Source organism: Monodon monoceros, unplaced genomic scaffold, assembly GCF_005190385.1.
Source record: "Monodon monoceros isolate NGI ecotype Baffin Bay Population unplaced genomic scaffold, NGI_Narwhal_1 Super_Scaffold_13, whole genome shotgun sequence".
Taxonomy (NCBI): domain Eukaryota; kingdom Metazoa; phylum Chordata; class Mammalia; order Artiodactyla; family Monodontidae; genus Monodon; species Monodon monoceros.
The window spans coordinates 73,830,946-73,855,945 of NW_021703769.1; the positions used below are offsets into that span (position 1 = coordinate 73,830,946).

Here is a 25,000-nt window from a genome sequence, read left to right on the forward strand (position 1 = left end):
ACAAAAAAAAAAAAAAAAAAAAAAAAAAAAAAAGAAGGTAAGTGATACATGTCATTCTGTGGGGGACACACCATCTAAAATGACCCTAAGAGGTTCAACCAATAATTACATACTTATTGGTTTGTAAGGGTTTCGGTGAGTTCTAGGAAACACACCTTCACCATCTAACAGTAACTTCCTAACGTGGGGCAGGTACGTTTGAAACCACTGTGCCAGGAGGCCCAGTTTCAAACCTGGACAAAATAACCTGGCCAAGCTTTCATGTCATCATATAGGCCTGTCCCGCAGGGTTTTTGTGCTAAAGCACCTGCCTACTAGTCCTCGATAAATATTAAATATTACTATCTCTGCTTCAGAGGCACAGGGGCAGGGCTCAGGACCATTAAGTGCATATTTCTTCATTAAGAGAAGAAAGCAGCCATTTAACTACTGGCAAAATCATCTCCCTACAATAAAATGTTTTATCTCTTGCTCCTTCCTTTTTCTTTTATTGGCAGGAGAACTCACATTTGCAGGTTCCTCCTAGAGGCCCAGGGCCTTATCTGCGTTTTATCTGGAAGGCGCTGGTAGAGATTACTGAATAATTTTTCACAATGACAGTGGTTTCGTTCTCTGATGCACCTGCCTCCAAACCAATGACTTGGCATCTCTAAGACCGGGGAAGAGGGTGCAGGAGAGCACGTCACAGGGGCCAAGCACCCAACCCCAGAGATGCTGCACGAGCGTTCACTGGGGCCGTTTTCTAGACTGAAGCCTTTCCCCTGGTGTGTGAATTGGCTGACCAGCCTCTTCAAAGGTGTGGCCCTGTCCAGAGCTTAATCAATCAGGATAACCAACCAAAGGTGACTGGGTGTGTGGCACATAGACACTGGGAAGAATACAGGTGAAGACATTTTCATACAGGTGAAGACATTTTCACTGCAAAACTCTTATAGTTTTATATTAAGGAATTTGCAGATCTCATCTCTCCTGCCTGCTTGGCATCAAAAAAAAAAAGGAAAGAAAATGGGAAAATGGGGTGAAATGCCACTTTTGCCCATCCTTCTACTCTAATCCGTGTCTATGATCCCAAAGAGCTTTTACACTTTCTGTTCTTCAAAGACAAAAGTAACAGAAAAGTGTGTAGAAATATTCTATACAGATATAACTAGCTTTAAAGAAATAAGTATGTAAAATTTCTGATTGACAGATGAGTGCTTAGAGGTAGAATAATAGGTTTCATGACACAGGTCTTTGCTTTATCAGAGGATTCGCTTTTTCTGAGCACACATCCTTTGTGAATTTAAACTAGGGCACAGACGACTCAAACCTCCATGTCATGTGACTTTTTGTGGATACATCCTTTTCTAAAACAAGGCACATTTGATATCGTATATTAACGCATATATGCGGGATCTAGAAAAATGGTACAGATGAACCGGTTTGCAAGGCAGAAATAGAGACACAGATGTAGAGAAAAAACATATGGACACCAAGGGCGGAAAGCCGGGCGGGGGATGAATTGGGAGATCGGGATTGACATATATACACGAATATGTATAAAATAGATAACGAATAAGAACCTGCTGTATTAAAAAAATAAAATTCAAAAAAAAAATAAAACAAGGCACATTGAGAGGGCTCAACTGGGGACAAAGGACAAAGTTGTGATGCCACGTGTGGGCTACCCAGTACACAAACATCCTGACCCACACGGAACTCCCAGTGCCAGGGTTCTTTGTTGACTGAGTTCAAGAAGCAGTGACTCTAATTACTACCCAGCCACCAAAGGGCTCCTGGGAAAAACTGAGAACTGAAGTGCATTCAGGAAATATCCTAATGCTTTAGCCTCTCTGCATACTTTTGAAACACCTTCTTCCATGAGACCAAGGGTGACCTCCAGAGTGTTTGTAACATATTACTACACACACACGGTGCCAACACTAAACAAACACGAATGCGTGGTGTCGTGACACCCTGATCCTCCTGGGAGAGGATCCACCTGTAGAACAAGAAGCAAAACATCCCATCGTTAATCCTTAGCGAGCTGCAAAGTAAAGCTTTCAGGTAAGAACATTGGGCTAGGCGTCCGATGGACCAGGGGTCAAGTCCTGGTCACGCCATCATCTAATCTGTGACACTAACCAAGTCATGACTTAGAGCTTGGGTTTCCTCCCCTGCAAGTCTGAGCGGGCACTCTGTAAGTTAGATGGCCTGGCACAAGTGTAACGCCGCTGGGCTTGTCATCATAGTTGCAGAGGCCCTTGCGTGACCAAGGTTTTGCTTTAAGCGCCTCTGCTCTGAAATCCTCTTGCTCCAATATTCCATATTCAAGCTATAGTGCAAGGGTGAAGAGAGACTGCTTGGAAGCCCTGAGGACTCGCCTTGTAGTCTCAGGTGCCCTGAGAAAGGCACCTGCTCTGGGGGGTTGGGAGCCACCTGGCACTGCCACCACGGGATCTGCTAATGCGGAAACAGAGGCTATTCAGGGACACCTGCAGACTTTTTAACTACCTGTGACCTAGAGCGAATCGCACTCTCCAGCACTCACAGAGCATCATAAACACCTTCACAACCACTGATAAACAGTGGGGGCAAGTGCTCTTTTTCCAGGTGAGGAAACAGAAGAATCACTTCATCTTTCTAGGGCCAGGAGGGAGCACACTCTTGAAAGCAATCCCGGGCTTCTTCCTTTTTGAAAGAGGTGACAAGCTGTTTACTTTTTATTTATTTATTTATTTAGGCCATGTCACAGCAGGTGGGACCTTAGTTCCCCGATCAGGGATCGAACCCATGTCCTCTGCAGTGGAAGCACGGAGTCCTAACCATTGGACCACCAGGGAATTCCCAGAAATCCCGGGCTTCTGAGTTCCCCTCTTACAGGGATGGGTAACCCATAAAACAAGAGTGTGTAGGGAAGGCCCACTGAGGACTTCCTTTCTCCTCTCTGCTTTCCTTGTCCTCTCAACACTTCCTGTCTTCTAAGCAGCCTCTGACCTCCACAAAACCTTTCCACAACCCTAACTCACGCTATCCCAGCCACCCATGCAACGTCCTTCTGTAACACGAATTGTAAAACAATGTGAATCTCTTTAGGTAGGCCCTTGACAGTGGGCTCTCTTGTCCTCTTCTTTCACTGTCCCATGCCTACTGGGAACTTTCCCCTGGTTAAAGGCCACGTCCTAGGCTTCCTTTCATAAATCCTACAGCAACTGCCCAGGTCTAGATGCACAGCAGACATCCTGAGGGATTCCTCAAGGACTAAAAGTCTCTCCTACAAAGGATCTGGATAGAAATATCTCCAAAGCAGATATAAACAGAGCCAACATGCACATGAAGAAGATGCTCAACATCATGAATCATTAGGAAACGCCAATTAAAACCACCATGAGATACCCCTTCACACCCACTAGGAAGGCCATAATAAAAAGACAGACAATAACAAATGTTGGAGAGGTTATGGAGAAATTGGGACTCTGATGGTGGTAATGCAAAGTGGTCAAGCCGCTTTGGAAAACAGACAGGAAGTTCCTCAAAAAGTTAAACATAGATTTACCATAACAACCCAGCAATTCTACTCCTAGGTATTTGTTGATACTAAAGAGAATTGAAAAATACGTCCACACAAAAACCTGTACCTGAATGTTCATAGTAGCGTTACTCATAAGAGCCAAAAAAAAAAAACGGAGACAGTACAAATGTTTGTCAACTGATAAATAAAATGTGGTATATCCATACAATGCAACGTCATTTATCTATTTAAGAAGACGAAGTACTGATTCACGCTACAACATGAACAGGCCTCGAAAACGTTATGCTAAGTGAAAGAAAACAGACACAAAAGGTCACATGTTGCATGTCTCCATTTCTATGAAATGTCCAGAACAGGCACTTCCACAGAGACAGAAAATAGATTAGTGGCTCCCAGACTTGGGAGAGGGGTGTGGAGAGCCGGTGCTAATGGGTAGGGGGTTTCAATTTGGGGTTATGAGACTGTTCTGGAATTAGAGGTGATGGTCGCACAACCTTTTGAATACACCAGAAATTACTGACCTGAACACTTTGAAATTGGGGAATTTTATTATTGAGATAGAATGTGAATCTTCTCTCACTAGAGCTGTTACTAAAAAACAAAACAAGCCAAAACAGGCTGCCTTAGAAGGGTGGTTCTCAAACTTGAGCGTGCAGCTGTGCCCGGAGGACTGGCTTAAGCACAGGTTGCTGGGTGCCACCGCTACAGCTTCCGCTCCCACAGGCCCGGGGTGGGGCTCCGGAATCTGCGTCTCTAACCCAACCCCCCGTGCTGAAGGTCCTGGTGGTCTGAGAACCCCCAGCCTAGAGCAGTGCTTCTCCCAACTCCAGTGTGCGTGGTGGGCACTGTCCGATGAAGGACTTGCTGCCCAGCTGCCAGCAGGGCGTATAAAGGCCGGGCCACCGCTGCCCGACATGGGACAAATCTGAAGGCCGATCCGGCTCCGGAGCCTCCCATGTGGTCAGGGAAGCCTGACCCTGGGCCTAAACCACAGCTCAACCTCTCCCTCCACCCACCATTCCTGCCCTGCTGCGTCCCTCCACCGGTGCTAATCCTTAGGGCACTCCTGCGTAAATATCCTGCCTGTTAAACGCCAGACTGCGTCACGGGAGAAGCCAACCTGTCAAAACGCGTACAGATCACCTGGGGATCTTGTTAACATGCAGATTCTGATCTGAAAAATCAGGGGGCAGATGTGAGGCTCAGCATTTCTGACAAGCTCCCTAGGAGATGCCAATGCCAGGGCCTACATGACCTCAGAGCACTCTCCTGATGCCACGACGGGGCGACTATGAGCCGGCAGGTCGGGTGTTACATGGAAAAGCACGTGTCCCTTTAGAGGTAACAAAAGGACACCGACATTACCCTGCCCTTCAGATCCAGGCCAAGGAACCGCGTTACAGGTGAGTGTGTTTCAACAATGCCTTTCAGGTACTTCCAGTAGCTAATCCCCTTGGACCGGGGCCCAGACCCACAGGAGTGTTACATTCTTCTATGCGCTATTGTTATACTATGGCCGCGAGGCATCACTTGGGCAGAGGTTGGTAAACTGCATTGTGCAACCAGCAGACAAGTGGTGACTGATACCCACGACATGGCCTATCCAGGGGACCCAAGACTGAGTGGGAAGGAGGATGAAAAACGTGCGGAGACAGGGCTTGTGACTGCCATCTTTCCCAGTGCTCCTGCCCTCAGACTAACAATGGATTCTAAGAGCCTACAGGCCAGTCTGTGTCTTGTTCCTAAGTTGGATCATTTCATTAAGAGTTTGGAATCTGCTCCTGGCTTGCCGGGAGCTTCATAACCTATCTCTCAGTTTTTCTATCAGTTCAGGCTGATTTTAGATAAATGTAGAGGTGACAGATTATAAAAAGAAGAAAGGGAATTTGGAACCAAATCTTAACGATGTTACCATGGAAGGAAACTTTCAATGCACCCAACACCCACTAGTCAGAACGAGAATGCCGAGGTTGGCTAAGCCAGGGCAGCATTTCGGAGAGAAGGGCCATCCTTGACTCTCTTCCTTACATCATGGAGCTTTTTTAACAGTTAAACAGGCAGGTGTGTGAAGGAACTGTGAGAGCTTAGGAAAAAAGGGACATTAGGAAGTTGTGATCTTTAGTAACAACCCCTTATGAAAAGTTAGGAAGCATGGCAGTATGTCATCCTTGAATGTTACAAGTCTCAAATTTCCATCCGTGTTGTGTGTTCAAGAATCTGTCTGTTGTACAGGAGTGTGCTGTGTCTTGGGGTAGGACATAAGAAAGGAGCAGCAAGCCAATAAAATAAGCCTGCATGCAGAGGCCATGGTTCTGGCAGAACAGGTGCAGGTATTTTTGACAGTTTTGTTAAGACTTTCATGGCAGTAATGACAAAACAGGGCTGGGGGACAGAGGAAAAACCGGAGGAGACAAGTCCTTAAAATTCTGGACAGTAACACCAGTACAGCCTCGTGTCACTTCCCCACTCTGTCCCCAGGCACCTACAGCGCACCCTGGAAGGCCTGAGGTCAGGAGACACACACAGCAAACATCCATCCAACCCCGCTTTCTCTCGATAACAGCAGGGAATTATGGGTAAGTTCCCAAAGGCCTTGCAAACTTTAAAACCCATGCAGCATTAAAGATGCACTGCTCCATCCCTGCCATTTGCTGTCTCTTCTGGAGTGAAATACAAGTTTCATGGCGCTCCCTGAGCCCACTCGTGATATGGGAGCTCTCTGGAGAAGGTAGTCCCTGCTCATCCTGTTGAAAAATCTAGACCTTATGTAAGCAAGAAGCTGCAGCCAAGGTATAAATAAATATTATTATTTGAGGTGCTAATTATTTCCCAGTACACTCGAAACCTAGTGATTTCCAAATCTGCTGGAGCTTCTTACAGAAATAAACACACTCATCCCAAGGCAGGCTTAAAAGGATTCTGGGAAACCTACACCAAAAACAAAAACAAAAACAAGAAAATTACCCTCTGAGAAGGGATTTCTCTCCAGTTTCACTGCTTCCCACGAGGGGAACAATTTCATGAGAACATAATAGTAAAGGAAACAATACACCACCAAAGAGGAAAATCACATCTTTATAATTACAGATTAGCGCTCAAACGAATTCCACCTACACCCTTGCTCCGCTTTGAGGCTGCGTGACTTCAGTGGGGCTTGCCAGCCCCTTCAGCTATCAACAATTACGGCTGAACAGTGCAATCACGAGATTTTTGATACAGAAACCCCAGACAGCAGAATACCCTCAAATGACCCTCTCACTTCATTCTTGGGGAATGTGGAAAACACAGTTCCAGAAAGCACGGACGGGGGCTAATCCCACTGCGGGGGAGCGCTGAGCTTTGCTGTCTTTGTAACAGCCGATGCCGGTGTCAGAGATGAGCTAATAATTTCTAAGCCACACGGATTTGTATCAGGCGGGAATTAGCAGCTGAAAGAAAGTCCTGCTTGGTCCAAGCTAGCACATGCCTGTATTAGGACTTCATTTAAGTTCCCATTACTTGAGCAAGCACCCACGTTTATTTCAATGCACCGGTTACTTATCCATTAAATGGGTTTCTTACCCATCACACTGGTTATTTAATTTCTACCCCATGGCTCCCCCAAGAAATAAAAAGTGCACTATAATTATATAAACTCTTAATTAAACTGAAGAATTCAATGTTGCCATTACCCGTCAGTAATTCCACTCAATTAGGACAACAGACTTCCGTTTATTACTGAACTCCTAATTGCTACTCATTTTCCTGGTTAGTGATTGCCAATCCTATCAGACAATGTGCTTAAAATTCTGCCATGAAATGATATCTCTCCCCATCAGAGGAAAGGTGGAATCAGAGAGCCCTTACGTGGTCAGGAGTGGGGTCCTCTTCTCCAGCCCGAGGCGCCTCCAGGCTGGGGATTTTTAAAGGCGGATTCTCCCTGCGGTTGGTTACTGGTGCTGCGATCCACGGGAGACTTACCCACAAAGCAAAGACGTATCCAGGTAGCCAGAGAATATCAAAGCCAAAGCCGAGCCGAAGACAAAAACAAAGCCCACGACGCGGTCTCGGGATTTCCAGAAGTTCAGAATCTCCGGGAAAGGCGCATCTGAGGTCTCCAGGCAGGCGGCACGTTCAGCATCTTGGCCGCGGGAGAGCCGAGGCGACGGTCCGAGGGAAGAGGATGGCGGCCGCACGGCGTCCCCGCCGAGCCAGCCTAAGCCTCCTCTCCGGGGTGCGGGCACCGAGCGGCCGAGGTCGCCGCGCCCCGGGAAGCGGGCCAGACAGCGGCTCCGGGCGGCGGCCGCGCCAGCCGTCTACCCGCGGCGCGGGGAGGCCTCGGACCCCGAGAAGCGCGCCGCCCTCCCGCGCCCCTCCCCGGCCCGCAAATCGGCCCGACCCTCCGCGCTGCTCATGACCCGCTCCGCTAATTAGCCCAGAAGACTGAGACCCGCGGCGGGGCAACTTGACGATTTATTCCGGGCCCGGGGGAGGTCACCCGCGGTGCGCGCGCCGATTGGCTGCGGCGAGCCGGGCGCGCCGGCGCGGGGCTGGCGGCCGCCACGCAGAGCGCGTGCACTTTCTGCCGACTCCGCATCCCGGCCAGGCAAGGACACAAGAGCGGGGCAGGGCGCCGGTGTCAGGGCCGCCCTGAAGCAACCTGAGGCTCGCGGCGGCGGGACAGGTTGGTCGTCAGTGCCCGGAACCGCAGAACTGCCCCACCAATCCAGCTGGGTGGTTTGGAAGAAAGGCTCCTTGCCCTTTGGGTGTTTAGACGTTACAGCCTCTACTTGAGTCTTCCAGTTGACAGTGGGCTCAAACCATTTACAGCCAGAAGAGGTTCTGAATTTACTCCAACTTCATGGTACAGAGGAGGACACTGAAGCTCAAAGGATGGAGTGGCTTGTGAAGGTGAGTGGGTGGAAAAGCCAGGCCGGGCCTCAGGTCTCCCCATCCAGTATTTCCAAAGAGCACCCTGGCCGCCCTTGTGGCTGCCTTCCTTGCCGAGAGCCCTAACCTCAGGGACGTTCCCAGGAATGCACAGCACAGCACTGAGCGATGCAGTTAGGAACAGCCCACAACCTGAGAGGTCGGCAGAGATTATCTCCATCTTACACATTAAGGAACTGAGGCCTGGAATGGTTCCGAAACCTTGCCCCTGAGCTAGTAAGTGATGGAGCAGGCACACAGGCTTCTAATTCTCGAGTTTCTGCCACAGCACTTCAGTGCTCCTTAACCAAGGAGGTGAGCTGAAGAGGGAGAATTCCTGGAGGGGTCAGCCAGAAACAAGTGGCCAAAGTTGACACTCCTGCAAATAGCACTGGCCCCTAAGAGGGGCTGCTTAAATGCCAGGTTTGCACTTCTCCCCACAGAGCAGCCAGCAATAATTCCTGTCTGCCCTGTTTGGGTGGTTCTGGACGTGTTCGTCTTCATCAAAGTCAGCGCACTCACCACCCCCATCCATAGAAGCAGTAGCTGCAGAGAGCTTTCCTGTCCCAAGACCAGAGAGCTACTTGTTTCTCTCCCTGTGGTCCTTGAATGCACAGAGTCAGGAAGGGCTCTTGCCTGGTTCTCTCGTGTTTGGAACTTGAATTTAAAAAGCTCAGCATCTGAGCCATCCTGTCATGTTCCTGAGCAGGGATCAAGGCCTGCTAACCTGGGCTATCGAAGGACAGGATATCAAAGCGTGGTCACTGGACCAGCATCATCTAGGAACTTGTCAGACATGCAAATTCTGGGGCCCAAGCCCAGGTCTACTGAGTCAGAAACCCCAGGGGTGGCACCACCCAGCAGTCTGTGTTTTTCCAGGCTCTCCAGGTGATTCTGGTGCACACTCAAGTTTGAGAACTACTGCTGTAAAGAGCTGCTTCCCGTGGTCATGTGAGTGAGGACAGAGCAGAGGCCACCGTCAAGGTGGAACAGTCAGCACTGTGCGTGAAGAAATGCCTCCTCTCCCCTCAGCCACAGCCAGAGCCCCTCGAGGGAGGATTCTGAAAGGAGAGGAGTAGAGCTGGGGCCTGGGCTTCTTTTTCTGTTCTGACTCTAAGGGTCATGAGTCTGACCCCATCCTACTCCTTTCATCGTGACACGAGAGGGCACAGCATCGACGGCTGCCTGGGCTGCCGTGTTGTGTGACACTGCACCTGGCCTGCCACCTTCCGACTGAGGCAGGCCTTCTGCTCCCGGGCCGAGGCGCTGCTGTTTCTCCATAGACTCGTGTGGGGAGCATTTAAAGCAGCCAGTCATTACTGTGGAGAGGTCACGACAGCTTGAGGGGAGCAAGTCCCCGGGACGGGGTACTCACCTTGGCGGCAATGGACCTGCAGTCTGATCCCACCCAGGGGCTGAGCTTTCCTCTCTGCTCAATGGGAAAAACAGTCCCTCCCTTGCTTTCCTAGGCGATGTGAGGACTAAATGGCACTTTGTGTTTGGGGGAGAAAAACAAAGCATTGCTGAAAACATATACGGCTTGTTGACCTGCCCCCAAATAATCTCCACTAATAAAGCGATGTGCTGGCAAATGGTACTGGACGTTGAGTCTTCGATTCCATGATCACCACACTAGGGTCTGGCCTTGATGCAAATGGTAAGGCAGGCCACTCGGCCTTCAACATGGGGAAGATGCAGTTCTTCGGGTAGTGCCTGCTCTCCTCAGGTGTACAAGGATGGAGGGGAGGGAACCGAGGGGGATGATGCGCTAGTCTTACTCCTCAGACTCTAAGTGACTGAGGAGGGAGCAGAGCATGGAATTTTTAAAGTACTATATTCCTATTTAATGAATCTTTTTTTTTTTTTTTTTTTTGCGGTACGCGGGCCTCTCACTGCCGTGGCCTCTCCTGTTGCGGAGCACAGGCTCCGGACGCGCAGGCTCAGCGGCCATGGCTCACGGGCCCAGCCCCTCCGCGGCACGTGGGATCTTCCCGGACCGGGGCACGAACCCGCGTCCCCTGTATCGGCAGGCGGACTCTCAACCACTGCGCCACTAGGGAAGCCCTAAATCACGTTTTTTTAAGAAAGGAATATTACCAACTTAGATTATTGAGTGCTTACTGCAGGGCAGAAGGCATAATTCTCAGTCCTTTATTTGTGTTAATGCCTCAAAACAGCCTCTGAAGTAGGTACTGTTATCCTTAATTTACAGATGAGAAAATGGAATTATAAACCTATCCAAAAACCTGTCCAAGGGCACAGAGCTGTCCAAGTGGCAGAGCTGGATTCAAACCCAAGCGGTTTGGCTCCAGAATCCAAGCCCCTAAACTTAACGCTACCGCCCGTGATGAAATGTTAAGAGAGAAAAGCTGAACAAACAACACAAATATGTAAAACGTATCGATGGCATATGTGAATATTTTTTCTTACTGTGTGTTGGATTTTCTAAATGTTATCAGTGAGCATATGGTACATTTGAAACCCACATCATTTTTAACTGTTATTCTTTTTACAGACTGTAGTTTCTGTTAAGGGCTCAGCCACAAGGTGACCGCTGAACCTCCCGGGAGGCCTAGAGGTTTGCTTCTGCAGGCTCGGCGGCTGCAGAGTTTTGAGAGCCACGCCAACTGCAGCAGCAGGCAAGCTGAGGGCTGGCGGATTATCCGCGCGGCAGCCTGGTCCGGGTGAGAGAAGGGTGTGCACTGTGAAGTGCGTGGCAGGCAGGGGAGCGTGAACGCAGCACAGGACGGCCGAAGGAGACGGCGTGTGATTCTGTTGCCAGGAGCCCAGGCTTCCTGTCAAAGAGTGGACTGGTGTAATCTCAACGGTATTTTCCCCCCAGGAATGGGTAACAGCATGTCCTGTGAATCAAGCTCCTAAGTGGACATGAGCAAATTGGGTGTGCCATGCACACCTGGTGAGCCCCGGCCCTAGGCCGCTTCCAGCAGCACCCAGTCTTTCTAATTTGCCCTGGAACTCTTACCAATCCACCAAGGGGGGTGGGGCAGGGCAGGTAGTCTCACTCTTTCTTTCTGAGGCTTACAGAAGCAGAGATACCTGTTCAAGTCGCAGTGAGGGGCAGGCCGGGACTAGAGCCAACAGCCCCCGAGTCTTAGTTCAGCGCTGGTGTGCCACCCACCCCACGTTACCAGTCCAGGTGCAGCTGTAAATCTGGATGCGGAAACATTAACTACAATTCACTTTAACTCTGGAGTAAGTTACAGAGACACAATTTAGCAGGCACTCTACTTATTCAAAGTGTTACAAATATCTATACAATGAAACTAAACCCAGAGCTCTCACAGAAAAGCTACAGTAAAGGAGGAAAACTACACCTTACAAAGCTACATTTTGCTTAAAGGGGGAGCTTTACAGCCACAGCTACGTGTGCTTGGTACAACTGGGAAATCTGTTATGTTTGGTTGCCAACTCAACTGATTTCTACATTCCTGCCACATTGCTGAGAGATTCCCACACCCAAGGAGAGAATACTTTCACGTACTCAGTTACAAGGGCTTCTAGTGTATTTATGACTTCACAGGAATTTCTTTTCAGTCGTAAAAGTATAAAAGTATGATGACTGGCTCAAAGGTCTGGGGAGCTCAGGGACAAGGAAATTACCTTACTACTTTACCCCAGTAATGCTGCCTCTCTCTTCAGAGCAAGTCCTCACAGCAGCCGTCACCACGGTGGTGGATCTAAAGAGTCCCGAAGATAAAGGATCGGCGTGCCCCGAAGAAGCCCTGACAACTTGGGGAGGCGGCAGATGGTAGGAGCAAGGAATTTAGAGCCAGAGACATCTACATTCTGAGGCCCACCAGCCGCCAGCCCGGCGAACTCGGCCATCGCTTGGGCCTCCCTGGCCTTCACATCCCGTGTAATGAATGAGAGCGGCATTGCTTCCCGCAGGCCTTGGGAGGGGCAGTGTGGCCAGCGCCCCAAAGCGGTGCCCTTGAGCCAGAGGGGCTTGTCTTGTCAGTACTTCTTTGGGCCCAATATTCCCTTGTTTTAGGGACTCTTTAGATACACAGATGGAAGAACACGCCCCTGGCCAGTGCTCTGTGAGGTCACTGTTGGCCTGAGAGCAGCTGTTTGGGGGCGAGTTCAGTGCACGGTTTGAACACGTACATGGCAGTGGCCCCTCAGGCCTTGCCTCTGCAGGCTGCCCCCGGTGACTGCTGGGAGGAAAAGAAGCACTTCTAGGCTCTGTGCTGGGGAACGGCAGAGGCGACAGCTGGAGGGGAAGAGAAGGGTGCTTTTATGACAGGCTTTGTCACGCAGGCCTGAGAACAACTTGGTCCCAGTCCCTGACAGCTTGGGAGGATGAGCTAAGTAAAAGAAGCTGAACAGAAACCATCGGTCGTATCCCCGTGACTTTAGGGCACTTTTCTCAATGGGGTTTCGCAAACAAGGGGCTGGCCTTTGCTTCCTCTCCCCGTGAGCCCGGGCGACACCTTGGTTCCCCACCGCGTCCTATCCACGCAGCCCCACTTCTGCCTGCTGGACGAGCCTGGTCTATGAGTCCCCACGTGGGAGGATGGGTGGAAGTAAATCCAGCCCCCAGACCCCCTCTCCTTGCTGCGGGAAGGAGCGGGCTGCCCAGCTCACGTCCAGCAGTGCATACTGCAAAGGCCACAGCTCCACCACCACTGCGGGGGCCAGCACCCGGGAAAAGGGCCCCCCACTGCGTGAATGCCCGCCTTTTTATGATTGCTGCCTCGGCAGGAAATGCTCTGAGGGGATTTTGGAGGACGTGGGGTATCTGACAAACGTTTCAAAGTAGGTGCTTCACTTTCAGTGAACATAAGCTTTGTAACCCCTGACATACAGATCGGAGTCTGAATATGCTTAGATCTCAGAATGGAAGGGTTTCTAAAGAAAAACTCCAGAAATACCCGAATTCAGATGTAAAAAAAAATGTGCGAGAATCAAGAACAAAGCCCGTGAAAGCAGAGGGAGTGAATAACCTTTCATTTCAAGCCGGTTTCCCCACTAGAGACAGTCGTGATCTGCGCAGGACTATTTGATGCAAATGCCTCTCAGAAAAGAGCCAGTGGATAATAGATAAAAAGATTATCTGTGACATTATGAAAAATGAAAGTTTAAAAATGGCTACAAGTCCGATTAAAAAAAAATCCTAAACTTTATTCAGTCTTGTTGAAAGGCAATAGCGGAACTGCTTTATTCAGCCCCTGGGGTCCCTGCCTCTCCGCCATTGTTCTCATGTCTTCCACCATCTCATCAGTTTTCAAAAATCTTCCCTGCTGGTTTCTCTTTGCCAGAAACATAAGGTCCAAGAAGCTATCACAGCCCTGTTTCCTCTGCCTGACTTGACTGTGATGCTGGAAATGCGAGGGCTCCAGCTCCTGCCCCTCTCTCTCCCCTTCCCTGCAGTCCCCCTCCGTGCTAAACCACCGGCTGCACACTTGAGTTAACAGATGAATTACAGACTCCAGGCATGGGCTTCCAGGGCAGGAAAGAGTCTGATTTCTGTCCAGGTCTCTCTTGATTGGCTCAGCATGGAAGCCTTTCATTTAACGGGCCAGGTCCTGCTAAGAACACCTCTGCCGGCACCACACTGATTTCTTTCTTCGCTGGAGAGAGGAGCAGAGATCCTAAAGGAAGATTTTCCATCTTCTGGATTTCTCGTGTGCTCACTACATACCATTCTTTTTAAACAGAGCATCACGGGCGTGACCCAACACTCCAGGAAACACTGGATTCGTTTGGCCGGCCATCTTTGATCTCAGAGCTGGCCGAGGTGTGGAAGAACCAACGTGAACACCTAGGCCACAGAAACACGCCTTTGTCTCCCCCCCAAGGAGGAGACAGCCTGGTGCAGCCGTTCGGCGCGACGGTCTGGAGATGCACTACCTGGTACAGTGACCTGCAATTCAAATGCCAGCTCCACTGCCTGCTAGCTGGGCTGACTCAGAGCGCGTTTCCATGCCTGAGTTCCTCCATTGGAAAACAAATACAGAAGATTATTAGATTAAAACATATAAAGTTGCTGGTATTTGACTTTTTTTGAATATAATCTTACTGTAATAAGATTCAGTTTTATCTTACGATAAGATTATTAGATTGCGCCACAAAGAATTGCCAATATTTGACCGTTTTCACATACAGAAATGACAATTTCTTTTTTGAAAATGAAAAACGGCAATTTCATATCGGCTCATCCAAATACCTACTTCAAAGTGTGATTGAGAGAAATGAGAGCAAAGAGTCACATAAAGTGCTTTACCAAAGGGCCTGGTACACAGCACGTGCTCAGTAAAGGTTAGCTCCTGCCGCCACTGTCAGGAGGCTCAGATCAACCACGTGCTGGCTCGCAGGTCACTGTACCAGGTGCCTAAAAGTGAAACATCCAAATCAGATAGTCACCTTCTTGCCAAGGACCGCCTGCCTGTGTGAAAGCGTGCTAAGCGCATCGTGATGGATAGAGTAAGATGTGCACTCAGGCCAAACTCCGTGTTCTCAGGACTCTATCTTTTGTCTCAATTCCTCTTGGAAAATCCATTCCCATGTGGAACGCTCCCTTCTCCTTCTGGGGCCATCCTGCCTACCCCTGGCTGCTTTCATATGCTAGTCAGCATGACTGGAATGATACCTGTATCTACTCAGACAGAGATTCCAGAAATATGCTTGAAAATACACATCAACTGGAAAGGTGCAAAATTGATGGGGGGAAGGGTTTGTGGGTCCTTTCTTTGCCTAGAACCACAGTCTCTGGAAGTCAGACGGTTCTGAGCTCAGAATTAGATGCAGTTATGGTATTTGCAAGGAAGGTACAAGCCTAAAAGTACCGTCTCCTGGGCAGAAACAAAACTTCCTCAAGATTCACTTATTCCAGGTCTCACCATGATTCTGTGGATCAGCACAAAGTCCTCCAAGGGATGCCAGGGAGTGGCCTGTGACCCCCGCGCCCTCACCCGAAGGCCTCTGACCCCCGGACCCTCACCCGAAGGCCTCTGACCCCCGGACCCTCACCCGAAGGCCTGTGACCCCCGGACCCTCACCCGAAGGCCTGTGATCCCCGGACCCTCACCCGAAGGCCTGTGACCCCTGGACCCTCACCCGAAGGCCTGTGACCCCTGGACCCTCACCCGAAAGCTTTCCCTGAGACCCCGCCTTTCTCTTTGTGCTCCTTCCTCTTTGCTGTAGGTGGTGGGGAGAAAGGACCTGACTTATTGTGCTGGTTGGACTGAGAAGGAAATAGAGGAATTATGAAAAATCTATGGGCAAGAGCTGGCCTCAAGGACACAACAGTAAATATCAACCTGTGAACTAGATGTGACCAAACAGCAGAGTCGATGGAGGCAAATCCGCCCGCAATGCAAATAGCCAGGTTTCTCCTGCTAGATTCTAGGGTGCAGCCCTTAGTCTGAGTACTAGGAACATCGATGCCAGGTCCTGGGCAGGCAGCCTGTGCCGGTCACACTGCCTCTTCCCGGAGACCCTGTCTGTCAGCACTGTCCTTGAGGTAGAATGCACACAGCTTAGTCAGGTTCGCAGTAAGGTCATCTCTAGGGGCCGACAGCAACTCTTGAGATGCCTGACCCCAAGTATAATCCCCCCCGCACTCACACGCCCCCACGCCTGAATGCAATGATCTCCTCTGGTCTAATCCGAATTATCTTGAAAGCTTTTAAAACTTATTTTTAAATTATAAAATATTTCTGCCTATGGAAAAGTAGAGGGTAATATAAGAATAGATGTAAGGAAAACCTATAGAGCCACCATCCAGCTTAAGAAATATATATTTCAAATACCTCCTCACAGGGAGATGCTATCGCTCATTTGATGTTTGTTATGCAGTAGTATGGTATTTATACTTTTGCTCTATATGTATATAAATGCAACATGTGGCGTTGCTCTGCATGTTTTTAAACTTTATGTCATTGGTTTTGTTCAGTATTTATCCTTCTACAACTCGTAAACAAGAGATTCTGATTCACTGGGCCCAATGGGTTTGTGACTCGCCTTGAACAAACTGGCTAGGCTGTAGGTGATAGTGAGGGTGACCGTATCACGTAGCACTCAAACCAGGATGCTCTGAAGCATGAAAGAGGGTGCTGTTAAAACACCACCATGCATACATTAGGACTGTCCCCGGCAAACCAGGACACACGGTCATCTTAGTGATGGCAGATGAGCTGCTGCTTTAATATACGTGATTAGCACTTCCGGTTAGAAGCCTTTGCCCACAAGTACCTGCTGGGCTTCTCTGAATGAATTAGTTTGCGCCTTTTTTTTTTTTTTTAGCAGCAAGTCATCACTGAGAACCCCAGTTTCCTCATTAGTGAAATGGAGAGTCTGGAGGAGGAGGCAGGGTTTCGTCCTGACCGTCCTCCTACTTGCTGCTCCGTTACGGGCCTGTGTAGGGAGTGCTCTGACCCAGTAAAATACCAGCATCCCCGTGGAAGACACAGAGCCCTAGGAGGACCTAAGCACTCTTCCTGCGAGTCAGTCAGTCCAGCTGTTTCCGCATAAGGGCAAGGACAGGGTGCCCCCTGCAAGACCCCCAAAAGCTGACAGGTCAGGGCTCTCCACCACTTTTCCACGCAGCATCTTAATTACCCTGTTTCTGCGGAAATGAGCTTATTGCTAATCAGGTTTTCTCTCCACTCTCTACTGGTGACTGATGCACCCCTCAGATGTGAAACAGTGCTTAATTCGGTATTTGCTCAGTAAGTAAATGGGAGCCCTCCCCCCCTCAAAAAAAAAAATCAGAGAAGTAATTCTGGCTTCCCTTTGAAAAAGAAAAACACAGGCCCTGAGCTTACTCAGCACCTTGAGGAACCGAGTGTAGATGTGCGATGAGAACCTACACACACTTCAGGTTGGGCTGGGCCAGCGCTACGCCCTGTGAAATGAGGACCACGGAGCCCAGGAAAACAGCAAAGCCTGCAGGCACCGCCACAGCACACGTCCTGCCACGGTACTCCCAAACCTGGATCCGGGACCTGACACTTGAGGGGTGCTCTGGGACTGCACTAACACGGTTTTCCTTGCCTGCCTCTGTCCTGCCTCCCAGGCCCGGCTCTGGTGTGCTGTCTGCTTTGGCTGAAGGCTCAGCCTGCTCCCCCCCGCCCCGCCCCACACTAGGAAGCCTTCCTTATTCTGGCTCTGTGTCTAGGCATTAAGATGCACAGCCGTCTTATCAAGGGCTCTTCCTCTCCCAAACTGCATTTGACCAGTTTCATTTCTGCCTGAAATTAAAACACAGGACTTATCAATCCCCAGCTGTCACAGCATGAATGAAACGCTAGAAATAAATCCAGTCTAATGACAGAGCGATCTGGAGACCTCAGTGGGAAACAAGATACTTTGTTTAATAATTATCAGTCTCTTTCAGGGCCTGTCTGCCGAAGCAGTGGTGCCGGAAGCAGCAGAGAGAAGAACTTCTTTCCACAGATTTCGTCCCGGGAAAGACTGAAGCCATTTCAAACCAGGCTGGCCGCTTTTGATTTACATTTCTGATATTAAGTGCAGAGCGGCTGTCTGCATTTATGCTACAAGGCATTACTTCAGTGCGAAGAATCGGGGTGGTGGCAGGGATCCAGTTTACTAATGAACAAGCTTATCTGGAGGAAAACAGCTTTTCACACCGTAACAAACAATGAATACCTCTTAGATAACAAATTCAATGGCAAAAATATAGCACCGTACATGTCACAGTCCCATAGTTTAATGGAGGCACTTGCGGCATTAGGGGTTTACGTTAATTTTTTAAATTAATTTTGTTTGGCCCTCAGGGAAAATATTTCTTCTTTTGTGTCCGATACCCTGCAGCTCATTAACACTGCTTACTGCTGCTCTACGATACTATCCATAATCGTCCACTTGGTAGCCAGAGGCCATTTTTAAAAACACAAGCTGGAAGAGGGGCAGAAAGCAGGCTTTCCTGCCTCCTTCTACAAAGAAAGCTCTCCCAGCTTGACACAGCTCTCGGCAGCCATGGAAGCAGGGGCCTCTGGAGGCCTTTGGAGGCCTTCTGAGCCAGGCAGGTCCAGGTGTCAGCGCTCAAGGTGGCTACTGAGTGCCTCTGACTGAGCCAAGAGGCTCTTTCTTCCACTGGTCACCGTCACCTGCCGCAGAGCAGTAGCTTCCACACCTGATGATGCTCGGAACTGCCTGGGCAGTAAAAGATATAGATGACTAGGCCTCACCCCACAGCTGTGAATCCTTTCCTCTTCTTCTCAGCCTTCCCACAAAGGGGTTAACCACTGGCTACCAAGAAAACAGCCTCCCTCTCTCTCTGCCTGGGGCCCGGAGATCAGGGAATTCACTGCTAATCACTGCAGTTGTGATTCCTGATTTCAACTGGCAGCAAAGAGAATTGAACCAGAGTCCCCCGAGAGCAGCCAGCTCCACGAGGCAGACCTTGAGCTTGTTAAGCTGTGGCGCTGCCATGCGATTATCAATTTTAAATTAATCTCCCCAGTCTCTTTAAAGCGGTTGCTAAAAATATAATCTCTGGGATATCTTACCGTAAGACTTAACTGAAAGGAAAAATTTGGATAATAATTAAGTGCTTCCCTCCATCTAAGCTTCCTGTAAAACACTTCTGGAGACACGGCTAATGCACCGGCAGCAGGAAGGCTGGCCAGGGGCCGTCCCGAGGTCTGAGGGAGCTGGTTCATAAGTTACACGCTTTCTCTAAATAAAACTTAAATGGGCAAACTGCGTTTGGACAAAAGGTTAAAGATACAATGCAGCACTGTTTTAAAACAAATCCTTCCCTATTTTTAACCCAAAGAGTTTTGGGAGGGAAGGCCAGAAAAAATTGTCTACACATACTTTTGCTAAGCTCACGAGGGAGTCGTTACAAATGGACTTTATAGGGACATAAGCTAGGTTATATATAAAACACAATTTTTTTTAAAGGCAGCAACATGGTGGGACAATCTGAACAAAGGTGAAAGGGGTTCTTACATGTAAGATAGGGGCTCTCTGTGCAAACATCTCTGGCCCTATAGAGGGCTCGAGTCAAGAGCAGACCGTTTCTAAAGCCACTAAGGACGATGAAGAAGAAAACGAGCAGCAATTTATTAACAAACCCGCTGCCGTTCTACCCACACTCCGCAGCTTCCTGCCAGAAGAAAAGGCGCTTCTATACCTGGAATCCTGGGAAGTGGCAAGTCTCAAGTCTCCCCAGGGGCGACACACTCCGTGGTAGTTTTCTCCGCCTTCTCCTGACCTTCCTATTCCTTGGGGGCAGAGTGCTGGTGGGGAGACTGGATCATTTAAAGCAAGAGCATATGGACAAATACACACACTTTCTAGGTGCGGCCGCAGGAGTTTGAGAGCCCCAGCTCCTAGAGGGCCCAGAAGGAAGGCCTTTGCAGGGCCCAGCGAGGGGGCGCTTTGTAAGCCAGAGTGATAAGGAAGAAGGGGGTGGGGCAGGGAGAAGGGGAGGAAGGGGATGCGGGAAAGGATACCGATCCGAAAAAGGCTGGGAAGATGGACTTCTGTGAGATTTTCATGCAACCCCTCTGTGCCTTCTGTTAATGATAACCAGAGAAAACCCCCCGATTTGTAAAATTCCATTAATTCTATAACTTCCTTTCTTCAGTAAGAACAAAGGATAAAGGAACTTATTACCTCTACTACCAATAAGATGTATGACCTTGAGAAAACTACCTAACATCTGTGGGCTTCCATGGTAAAAGGAGTGGGCTGGGTAAGACAAGCTCTGCAATTTGCATTTCATTATTCTGGGTAAAAGCAAACGTTGCTATACACAGGCCAAAGCTCAATTTTGGTGCCACCTTTGACCACGTGATGAAAAATTAGAATGAAGAACTTTAAACTAGACACATACTGTACGAACAATATAAAACACAAGGACTTAAAGTTCAGCCGCATCATATCAGAAAGTTGCCTGAAGAAAAATGGAATAAGAGCGATTGGAAAGTATTTTTTACACAAGTGGAAGTTTCCCCAAACCGCTGCTGAGTGAAAACATGGCTCCTTGGCACTCAGGGTCCACCTTTGTTAAGGCTCTGGTTCAGTGGGGCAAAGGGGGTCAGGAAGGTGAATAAATCTGCATAATAAACAGGGTGTATCTAAAAAGACGGCTTGTGCATACTTAGGCTTTGCCAGCCCAGTGCAAAGCCTGGGCTGCTGTTGTTGCTGTTATAGATCTCCTTGAAAATCTGATGGGAAGAGCTATGGACCTTCTTCTGAGGCAAATGTACAAGTGCACAAATAAACAAAACTTTAAATCCACTTTCAGGGGATTCCTGGGCTCCTTGAAGCTTATCCACAGATCCTACAGGGATGGATTAATTACAGATCAAGCCCCCTGTTTTAGGCCTAGACACTGGAACAGCTATTAACTCTCCCATTTACCTTGAATGTCTCAGTGTTCCCATTTTCTCAAGAAGAAATTTATTTTTCAATTAAAAAATAAGCTGATTCTCCCCACACACCCCAGCAATTCTACAGGGAGTCTCTGGTGTGTTTGGCAGGAGAGCAAGAGGTCGACAAACAGAAGCCCTGCAGTCGTAGCCCTACTGGCCAAAGCACCTTCAGAGGTAGCACTTGTATCCTAAGGCTTAATTTGGAACCCTTCTTCCATAGGAGACAATTCCTCCCAGCAAATAAGTAGGCATCCCCTACCCCATTAGAGACTGCCCTCTTTCTGACCTACTTCACACACCTTTTTGACCTGCTCTCCTTCCTGAAGAACTAATAGGCCATGCGGCACCTGGTAAGGGGGAGGACGGGCAGGACGCAGCCTCCTGGAATGTCAGTGAGGCTGGGGCGGCACGCCTACCCCGTTCCCATTCAGCAGGCAGCCCAGCTGCTGCGCAGGGCACATCTGCATAGCTGAAGGTCAGTATGAAACCAGCCTGGCTTCTAGCTCTGAAACTCCACTCTTCCAAGGGTTGCACGAGTGAAACTGTCAAGTATGTTCACTTTAATTGACACTGGGCTGCTGGCGGCCAAAAGATGGAAATTTGCTTTGAGGCCCAATACATTTTAGAGAAGATGGCTCCACCAAGCCACTGCTGGTTATTTCGGAAGGCCCTTGTTGGGAATACCCAAGCCACTAAAATCCTTGGTCCTGGCATGCCAGGCATCTCAGAGGCCGTCACACTAAGAATAAGCTTGACGGCAGCCAGCTTTCCGGAGCGGTTGGTCGTCCTCTATTATCTGTCTCCTTCTTCTAGGCCGATTATGAATCACATTTGAAGCGGAGAGAAACGGTGCCTTAAGGGCAGGTTTGCCCCAGTTCCCAACCCAGCCAGTCTCTCAACCAAACGGGCCCAAACACCTCTCCTCAACAAAGTGACAAATGAGGCACTGAATCAGTGGAACTGTGAATTCAATCACTTAGCCTGAATGGACAAAGCCCTACAAGATGGATTCCATGACCTTAAAGAGCCTGGCTCAGGTCAGGAGAAAGCAGTCTACAGACCACTGGAAGAAGAGCTTGAAAAAGTGACATATTAATTGCACCTATTCTGCCCTCTGTCCCTGACACCTTAAAACTCATGTCTCCAACACTTATGAGGATGTGACAGAATGTTCCATCAATAAATATGCAAACAAGACTGCTGACTTGATTTCTGATGAGCTAAGGCAAAGAAGAAGAAACAAGACAGCACTGTTTTTTCTGTATTAGGAAACTGCCTAGGGAAAAGAATTCCACTGTCTCGAGAAAAAAAAAAAATCCTTAAGAGCCAAACTGTTCATCTCAATTGCATCTGGATTATTATTTGAAAAGATTAATATTTGCTAACGTGACACTTATCAGCATTGTATATAGAGATACCAAAGTTGCCAAATTTGATTTTTCTAATATGTTCCTCCTCGCTCTTTTTTTTTTTTAAAAACAAGAGAATATACTGTAGGAGTCTTAGTGTGGCATTGGCTGGCAACATCCTTGACCAAATAAGTATCGGGGTAAAAGAACTTACTGGAGGGTATGTCTCAATAAAACAGGCTTTATTTTAAAAAATAGAATCAAGATAATATGGTGAACTGTAGACGAGAACAATCTGGTTTAGTCTGACTATGGAACAGCCTTATTTCTTAACTCTTTCAGAAACTGGGAAAAGGAATGAAGGGTTCCGGTTCTTTTTTTTTTTTTTTTTTTTAACTTTATAATTAACTCAATTGGAAATCTAGAAGTAGCTTATTTTCAGTGCTCTAGTTGACCAACTTTACAGTTGGAAGAAAAAGAATTACTTCAGCAAGATGAGGTAAAAAGGGTCCTGGACTCAGAGTAAGGACACTTGATTTCTAGTGCCACCTCCGTCTCAGGTAACTTCATCTATGAAAAGGGAGAGACTGGGGATAGAGAACATGCCGTGCTCATACTTTGTCTCCTTCATGCCACAGCCACAGCAGACATCACTAATCAATCCAGACCTTTATTCCTTCTTGGCCCAGAATCCTCAACACAGTACTCCAAGCAGCCACCTAATAGATGAGAGATAGCACGACAACTGAAATTTATCTGCCCGCCTTACACTAGATAGCCTTAAGGCCCTATTTAGCTTCAAATTTCTAGGACATCATCATTTTCCTATCCTAATAGGAGTCCACTGTGGACAAAACATATATGGACAAAAATGTTTTATGGGCTTGCCATGGGGGGGAGAGATGGAAAACATGGCTTCGTAAATTGTCGTCATGGCCCTAGTGATTACACAAACAGAAAAACAAGGACCTTAGAGCCTCCAGAGCCAAAAAGGTATGCCCTCAAACTAAGTAATTCTCACCACAGCTGAGGCCGTACATCAACCACATGTCAACCTGGTTGATAAGCCCAAAGTGCCAATAGTCTTCTTAGACAAGTCAGTATCAACTTTTCAATTAGGCAGCTAGGCTGGTAATAGGGAATCCGAGTATCACTTACCCTGTCCTGGACCATTAAAGAATTTAAGGTAGCTTTGAAAGATAATGAAAAGAAAAAACATTAAAAAAATTATTGGTAGATGAGAAGGAAAAAGAAATGAGGTAGGTTTGCATAGTAAAGAATGAGGTTTGAGTGCTGTTTATTTACAACAGGTGGGCCACAAAGTCGGCTCGAGGCTTCTAGCAGCCACTGCAAAGAGGGCAACCTGCTAGCCACACAGTTCATGGAGCCACCAGACAAAGAGAAAGCAACTGTTCAGAAGAAGTTTAACTCTTCCTGACTCTGCAACCACTACAAATAACACTTGGGAGGGCTCGTTCCCCCGAAGGTCTACGTGAAGAAAACAACAAACGATGTACTAAATATTTTTCCACTCATTCATTTAGAAGTCCTAGCAATGAGCGTCACACGTTGTCAGGGTCCTCCTGCAGGGCTTCTGGTGCCATTCCAAGGCAGAACGCGGGGCAGGAGAATGCTTTGGTTCTCTGGTGATGTGGCTTACTCTGGAGGATCTGGAGAAACAGTTCCCAAACTCCAGTCCGAGGGACCTATGAAGTGGTAATGGGTGTTCAACCCTGTTGGGTAGACACAGCCCCCTAGTCCCATGGCCACCCTCACTCCTCCAAATAAATTTGCTTAATGTGATCCCACCCAATAATTCTAAGCAAAATCCTTTATCTCAGGGACACTTATTAATATCTTATGGGAAGAGTATTCCAGGGAACATTTCAGAAAGTGCCAACCTAGAGGAAAAGGACTGCATATCTTTTCGGGATCCTTCTAAAGTGTAGCTTCTCTCTGTTAGGTCTGGAGAGCTGCTGGATGGCAGTGAGTCTGAAAGGCATTTCCTGGTAGCTCCCTGGAAGGCTTCAACTCTCAGTCTCCAGTTAGGAGTGGGAGTGTGTGCCTGACAGAGGGCCCCGACGGCGTACGTACACACAGATCAAGATTCTAAAAGCGGTGAGGCCAACCTTCTAACTGTTCAAGTTCCACAACATCCCTCCTTCACCCCCAACATGGAAGTGCTGATGTGGGCCAAGGACAAAATGGAGTCTTCAGGGACAAAGGGGTCGCCGTGTAATAAAGAAAGATGTGGTGGTGGGGATGAGGGGTTATGACAGAGCTGAGCCTGGCAGCCCCTCCCTGGATCTCGCGGGTTACCTCTTTGACCCCCCTTCTTTGCGTCTCAGAGGGTTCAGAGGAGAGTGGGCCACGTAGGCGAACTCTAGCCCAGGCCTTGTACTTTGGGGCAAGAGGGGCCACTGAGGTTGACTCACAGTCCAATAGGAGATTAGTCTGCAATTTGTTAATAAAATCTGTATATCCTCTGCCTAGAGTCCCCTCTGGAAACGTAGGAGGCCAATCAGGGATCTGGATCCCAAGATACAACTTCTCCTGGAAACCCAGCTAACAGCAGTCTTCTCGATCCATGAAGCACTGACCATATGTATGGAGAACAGCGACCTAGCAACTAACTGGGGGGCAGCTCTGCTGCCTTCCTCCAAAAGTAATTATTACCCTCAATCTGACATTTAAAAACAAAGGATCTACCACATCGCAACAAACCAAACTTGTAATGAGAGGGAAGGCAGACTTCTCAGCAAAGCTAGTTGGGCAGTATGTTCACAGGCGTGGAACCGCCCAACGGTATATTACAGCAGGTTATCTCTGAAGTTCCTACGATGCGCTCCTAATGGGTATAA

The 25,000-nt window shown here is 48.5% G+C and overlaps 1 protein-coding gene across 1 annotated transcript in view; it reads right to left on the reverse strand.

Moving 5' to 3' along the window:
• AUTS2 (activator of transcription and developmental regulator AUTS2) overlaps nt 1-25,000 on the reverse strand; it is a 1,114,904-nt gene that overhangs the window by 167,772 nt on the left and 922,132 nt on the right. The gene's annotated exons all lie outside the window — the stretch shown is intronic.